We start from the raw sequence: 7,412 nt of genomic DNA on the forward strand, positions 1-7,412 counted from the left end.
AGACAGGCACAAGTTGAGTCCCCTGTGTGTGGAAATGTGGCAGTGACATTTCACATGTGAACATATACAAAACTCTGTTGTTGACACTTGTTGCACATTGTGTTGTCTGCCTGTAGACTTATGTGGATGTTTGGTGTTGTGTTATGTCTGTGATGCCACACTAACGCCAGTGACTATTGTTCTGTTGTGTCTCCCTAGGTGCCTTAAAATTATCCAGGCCTAAATACTGTACATCTTTTGGATACATCATGGACATTTTGAACACTGTAAATATGGCACTAAAGACAAAGCTGCAACAATTGAAGTGTGTAAGGTATTTTATTTACAAAGTTGACACGTGAGGGGTGCGGGCATATTTACATGAAGGTGGTGATGGAGCAGTGAATTGACAGTCATGGTAAATGAGATGCAAGAGTAGACACCACATCGATGTGGTGACCCAGTCCAACAGACAGGTGCCATTCACAAGGCAGTGTGGGGAAGGACAGTCCAAACAGTCAATGCAGTGGGGAAGAGGGTTGCCATCAGGGCTTGCTTCGTGACTGGCATGTGGCTGGTGCTTTGCCTCCAGAGACTCCCAGGCTCTTCTTTGGAAGCCCCCTTGATCGTTTGGGCGGAGGGGCCCTGCTGCAATGCCAGCGGCGTCTGAGGACTCACATCTCTCTGTGGCCGCAGGGGAGGATGGAGCACTGTCATCCTGCAGCACAACAGAAGGAGGCGGAGGTGTTGTTTGGGACGCAGGCCTGTCCCTCAGTAACGCCACTTGCTGGTGCCTGAGGTCTATCCATTTGTCCAATGCGTGTGTTGATTGACCTCATCAGCAGGATGAGCTCATGTAATAGTTCGTCAGACCGCCCACTTTGTCCCTGGACCTGTTCATATGCCCCGATGACTCTGGTGAAGTGGTCCAGGGATGGTGTGCCAACCTCCTGAGGTCTGGGGTGACCCTGGCCCTCCCACCTGCCCTGCTGCCACGGACCTGTTGCCTCGTCCCTGTGGGTCCCTGCACACTCTCCCTGCCGTCCACAGTTGTTGGTGTGGCCTGGTCATCCCCTGAGACAGGGAGGGTGCTGAAGGTGGTACTGGTGGTGGTGGAGGTGGCAGCGGTGGAGGCACAGGCGGTGATTGCAGGGGTCTGCTGTGCTGTTGTTGTTGCAGCAGACGTGGTGGTTGGGAGGATGGGGGCCTGGGACCGGTTGGTCCCTGGCACACCAGATGGGCCAGCCTGGAGCTCATCGTCCAAACTATCCTTGGAGTCAACATCCAAGAGTCCATGTACCAGGGGTGGAGACTGGCTCTACTGGTCGTTGTTGTCCTCAGCAGTGAGTTCTTCATCACTAGTGGATTACATGGGGAATGGTCAGTGTTGGGCACTGTGCAAGTATTCTGTTAGCTGTGTGTCATCCGCTGTCTGTACACTACACAATTGAGAGATCTTCACTATTATTATTAAGTGCAATACTGTGTTGCAGAGGAACATCAATTACTTGTACATGTCAGTTATCGATGCATTGCATGCAATTGGTGCTGTGTGTAGTGGTACAGGACTCCCTCCCCCAAACACGCCTCTCAGGGAAGATGGCTACCTAACTGCAAGTTTGTTTGGTGAACAATGCAATGGCTTCCATGTGCTCCTGGGTGGTGTGGGAGGAGGGCTCCATCCTACTCAGGTGTGGGACAGAGGGCATGGTGGGAGTAGTGGTACCGGCCTCCCTCCCACACACAAGCCTCCCGAGCAAGATGGCTATCTACCTGTAAGGTGAGGGTGGACAATGCAATGGCTTCCAACTGCTTGTGGGTGGGGGAGTTTTCTTTCCTGCTGCGGTGTGGGCCAGGGAGTATGGTGGGGGTAGTGGTACAGGCTGCCTGTGCTCATGCTCCCACAGTAATGTTGGTGGCTATGTTTAGGGTAAATGGGAGTGAGTGAAAGTTGGATCTGTAAGACAGGTTTTTGGTGGGTTTGTGGTGGGATTTGTCTTGGGTGGTGTGGGTTTTTGCTTGTGCAAGACAGTACATATCGTTGTGTTGGTTAACATTAGTTTGTACTTACCAGCCTCCACTCCCCCGGATACTCCTGTGAGACTCTCAGGATGCAGTATGGAAAGCACCTTCTCCTCCCATGGTGTGAATATTTTCTGTGGGGTGGGAGGGCCACTGCCAGTCCGGTTAGCCAGCTCCCAGTTCTGGCTCCTCCTCTCTTTCACAACCCTCCTCAGATAATGCCACCGCTTCATGATCTCCTTCTTGGATCGCGGGGTGGTCCCTACTGCATTGACCCTTTGTACTATCCTTTCCCACATTTGTGTCCTTGTGGCTAATGGGGTCTGTTGGACCAGGCTACTAAACAGCTGTGGTTCCACTCTATCTCATTTACCATGACTGCCAACTCACTCTCTGTGAATTTGGGCATTTTCTGTGATGCGATGGTGTGTGGTGTTTTAAGTGTTTATGAGTGTAAGGGTGTAGGTGTTGGGTGTGGTATTTTTGTGTGAGGTGTGGTATGTGCTGCGGGATTGTTGGTGCTGGTGTAATGGTGGTGGTGAGTGTTCTGTGTTGTCTTGCCTCTCCTGTCAGGTCTGGTGTGTGCCATTCGCTTCTGGAGTGTTGCTAAGGATTGTGATCAGTGAAGGGGCCGGTTTTATACTCAGCTGTGTGGGTGTGTCATAATGGGGTATTGCGGTCAGGTGTGTTGTGGGAGTAGTCCTGGAATTTATATGTTTTTGTTTGGCATTTAGAGATTTTTATCATTTGGAAGTATTTTGTGTATTTGGGGGGCATGGCTACATTTTTTGTGTGCACTGTTTGCCTTTGTTGTGGTGTTTTTGCATCGTCCGCTATGTTTTATGAGGATTGTCTGCAACGGTGGCCATGCTGCAGCTCTCCCGCTGGCTCTCCCATTCACTGCAGTGTGTGACCGCGGCGGTCGGAAACAGCGGTTCGTACCGCGGGACCATCGATGATATACTAATTTCCTGTGCGATGTCTCCGCTTTGCTTGCGGCGGGTTGTAGCTTTTCTGCTGCGTTTCCGACCGCCGAGGTCGGTTTTTGTATGTCACCGCCCCCGTCGGTTGTTTTTTGTTGCCCGCTACCGCCGCAGTCGGTCTTTTTTGGCGGTTGTTCCTAATCTGACCGCCGGTTTCTCCGCGGGCCCGCCATCCTAATCGGGCCCTAAGTGTACAATATGCTACAGATAGCACTTTTACCTACCAGGTTAAAAAGCTAATAGCCCTAGCATATGTACCTGTGACCGACGTAGAAGAACACTACAGTTTACTAATAGACAGCCCCTATTACAAAATAAATTAAGACAAATTAGCACCACTCCTAGACTACTTTGAGGACACATGGGTGGGAAGACTGCACAGATCTGGACATAGAAGACAACCAAAGTTCCGCATTCCTTGGTGAAATGTGTACCTAAGTACACTAAACAAAGAAGCCAAAACAAATAATAGTGTTGAAGGATGGCACAATGCCTTCTAAGCAACTACAAGTAGAGGGAAATCTACCCTACAAAAACTACTGCAATCTATACAGAAAAAACAAAGCCATCAAGAGTTACGCATAGAACAATCTGTAACTCAAATTGCTCCTAAATTAACCAAACAAACTAAACAAATGTTTCAACTACTACAAAGTCAGGTAACCCTATACCCATCAACAAGAGGCCTAGACTATCTATCTCTAATAGCCAAAAGCATCCTATAATTTACCTATCCACAAATACAAATACACAATAATGTACAAAATAATCAGTTAACAAACAAATAAATATTATATTTTCAGACATTATCTATAATTGTCATACATATTTTATTCAATAAACTAAATATATATGTAAAATTATAAATTATTTCTTAAAATATAATTTACATCACATCCAATTATAACAATATTTCCCACCCAAATAATTTAAAATAAATAAACTTACAATTCATGTAGCAGTAGAAGATGTAGTCCAACAAGCAATGATCCTTACCCTGGACTGGTAATCCACGGTAATTTCAAAAAATGCCCAAAAATAAAATGCAATATCACCAATAAAAATCGTTCCTCGATAAATCCAATATATCGAAACCCTCAAAAACAAGAACAAATGTAAAAAGAGTAAAAAAACGCTCCAGGAAATCCTGAGAAAAAAAAGTGTGATAACTTTATTAATGAAAGTAACATACACACACTTTTATTTAAAAAAAACTTTCGAAAACGTTAAAAACCCGAAAAAGAATTTAAAAAGTAAATAAACACTCCAAGAAACTGTGAGAAGTTGGCCTGATATATGATGCTCACTAGTTCTAGTGATCTCCTTGTATCAGTCCAAACAACCCTTATGGTGATTGGTTTTAAGTCAACGTTAAGACCAGCCAATGGTAGCATGGACAAAGCAGTCTTAGCCAAAAAAAATTGGAATGTGAAGCCAGCTGTTTTACCACATATAACCCCTTGAATACCAAATGAAAGGACACCAGACAGGTTGTTATGAAAATAAACAAGATATTTATTACTAACAAAACACCTCTGAACTCTTTATGAGATCAGAGGGCTGAGCACATGACAAGACTCGTAAGAAAAATACTTAAGTTGCACAAATTACAATGGTGCCCTAGGGGCACGACAAACCCTATACTAAGTAAATGGTATAAGGAAATTGATAGAGGAAATGAAGATGTCCAGAGGCTGTAGGATCCCTGGGACTACACTACCCTAACCTTAGGTAAGGAGCAGGAGGCCCACAGGACGCGTGTGCAGAAAGAGAACTCACACGCGAGATGCGGGACAAAGTCAATGGACACTACAAATTACTAAAAGGTAAGTAATAGACAGTTCCGACTAGTTAGGACTAAAACGACTGGATACCTGGACACTAGGAGAGTCAATCTACCCTTGAGCACCGAAATGCTCTCGTTACCTCACCCACGGGCTGAGGGTGCATAGGTGTGAAAGTGTGTCGGGTTTCCCGCGTCGAAGTCTAAGGAGCCTTGAAGAAAGATGCTGCAGGCGACCAGGAGGAAGATGTCCGGAGCGACCCAAGGGTGGATCGAGGAAGATGAACACCTGAAAGCAGAGGGGACAATGTTCAAAGTCACTAGCCAGTGACTGGAGTGGAACCAGGAAGGAACCAGGTGCTGTCGTCGCGATCAGGAGAAGAGTGGACGCTTGACTCTGCAGCCACGTGGACCAGGAGGTGTCTTCGACGACCAGGATGGAGGCATGAGCTGTCCCACGCAGGCTCTCACTGTCGGCGGTGTTGGTTCCGGATTCGGCGTCAACAGGCCTTGGCAAAGGCAACCCACGCGGTGAGTGGAAAAGGCGTCTGGTGCGGACCAGGAGGTTCCGGTGTGCTTCTCCTTTGCAGGGAAGCAAGGGCCAGTCTGGAGCAACCAGACCAGCGATGTAGATTTCGTGGATCGTCGTCTAGGAGGTCACTAGCCAGCCGGCAAGTGCCCAGAAGACACGTCGAGCAACAATCAAGCAAAAGGGCCCCACACAGATCTCGTGGATGCTGAAGGGCTGATCTTCTGTGCAGGAGCAGCTCGGGGCTGGGGCTTCTCAATCCCCAAAGCACTTTCTCGAAGATGCCTCTGAAGTCGTGCTGGAAGCGAAGTGCAGTTTCTTCAAGATGGCTGGTCCCATGTGTCTCGTCGCACCCACGGATCTCAGCTGTGCTGCAGATGTAGGTAGAGGTCGGAGAGGTCTGGAAGTCCGGATCTCGTCGGGCTTTGAGGTCTGGTTCCAGGCAGGAAGGACGACAAAGTGAACCGCTAGGACGCTTGATGGTGCCTGCTTGTGCAGGGTGGTCACTCCTTGGCCACAAGGGAGATTTTCTTCAGTCTTCTGTGGAGCAAAACGTCGAAGTCCAGTGTTTCTTCTTTGTAGAGTTTCAAATTAGGATAATCTAATTTGGAATGGGACCAGCTCCTACCTTTATTCTCCTAAAGGGGGCTGTACTGTGACTAGGTCCCTCCTATGGGTGGGACCAGGAAGGGGGGTGGTTACACCCCCTATCCTTTGTCCGGTTTCGCGCCAGAGCTGGGGCTGGAGTGCCCCAGCAACTGGTTTGAACAGGGGTATGCACAGGGACACCTTGTGTGCCCCAGGCATGTCTCATTCCTTTCAGCCTGTCCTACCTCAATACACAAAATCCTGTCTGGGGTAGTGCTAGCACCTCCCAAGGCAAGAAACCCTTTGTCCAGGCCTCCCTCGCTGGAAGGACTCCCAGCAGCAGGGGGTCAGACTTGTGTCTGTGGTGGCAGCATCCATTTTGTGATGCTGAGGCTCGAGTTAACTTCAACCGGGGTTAACAGTTACATACATGTCTTGTCCCTCTAAAAGGATGGAATGCTACCCCCGTCGCCAGAACTGGTGAGGGGGTATTATTCCAATTCGTATGACACCTTACTCGACATGTTTTGATAATGCTATGCCAAAGTTAGCTATAACCGCGAGGATTATAATGCACTTAAGAGTATATGGTATAGCGTTATCATGGAAACAGCTAAAGGACTTGGTTCCGAAAGCTGCAGACAGGCTCAGCTCATGCTAGAGCACCATCTCACATAATTCCAAGCACTCTGCCTCCAGGATTGTTAAGGCCTGCCATAGGAGTGACTTATAGGAGGATATGTGTCCATTTTAGGGTTAGATATAGGTATACTATATCTAAAGCAAAGTGTGATTACACCACCTTGCCCCAGCTGTGTTACCAGCCAGTTGTGTCTGTTTAGATGGCCAGCCAGGGGTGGCACAATACATGATGCAGCCCCTGGTAGGCCTTGGGTGCACTTATGCCCTGGGTACCTATGGTACACTGTACAAGGACTTACAAGAGTGACCCAATACCAATTGTTAAATGCACCTGAAGTACATGGATGTCAATTTAGAGAGAGAACAGCTAGGCTGTGGGCCTGATTAGCAGGCCCACAGCCAGAGAAAGTCGTAAACCAGTGAAGCAAAAAGCAAAAATCTGGGGTGACCATAGGATTGAAGACCCTACTCTCCTACAGAAACCATGAAAAATTAAAGAAAGTGTAACAATATTAGTTTGATCAACTAATACACACTTTTCTTTTAAAAAACAAAAAACGCATCCTTCTCCCGAACGTAACCGCGATAAACAGGAACCTGCAAGAAATATCGAAAACATACCCACCCACACAAAAACCCCAATAACATGCAATAAATAGAACAACATCAATGTAAAACATAAAAACAACACATATTTACTAACATAATAAACTAAACACACTAGGCCTAAAAAAGTAACTCACAACACCTCCGTAAAAAATTACGAACACCTAAAATACATCAAAAACACGACCAGATAACAAAAAGAACACTACAAACCTCCTAACTACACTTAAACATAAGTATTTTCTAACATATAGGGGCCCATTTGGATGGCGGGCGGATT

The sequence above is a fragment of the Lissotriton vulgaris genome, chromosome 5 (genome assembly GCF_964263255.1).
Source record: "Lissotriton vulgaris chromosome 5, aLisVul1.2, whole genome shotgun sequence".
In the NCBI taxonomy this organism is placed as follows: Eukaryota; Metazoa; Chordata; class Amphibia; order Caudata; family Salamandridae; genus Lissotriton; species Lissotriton vulgaris.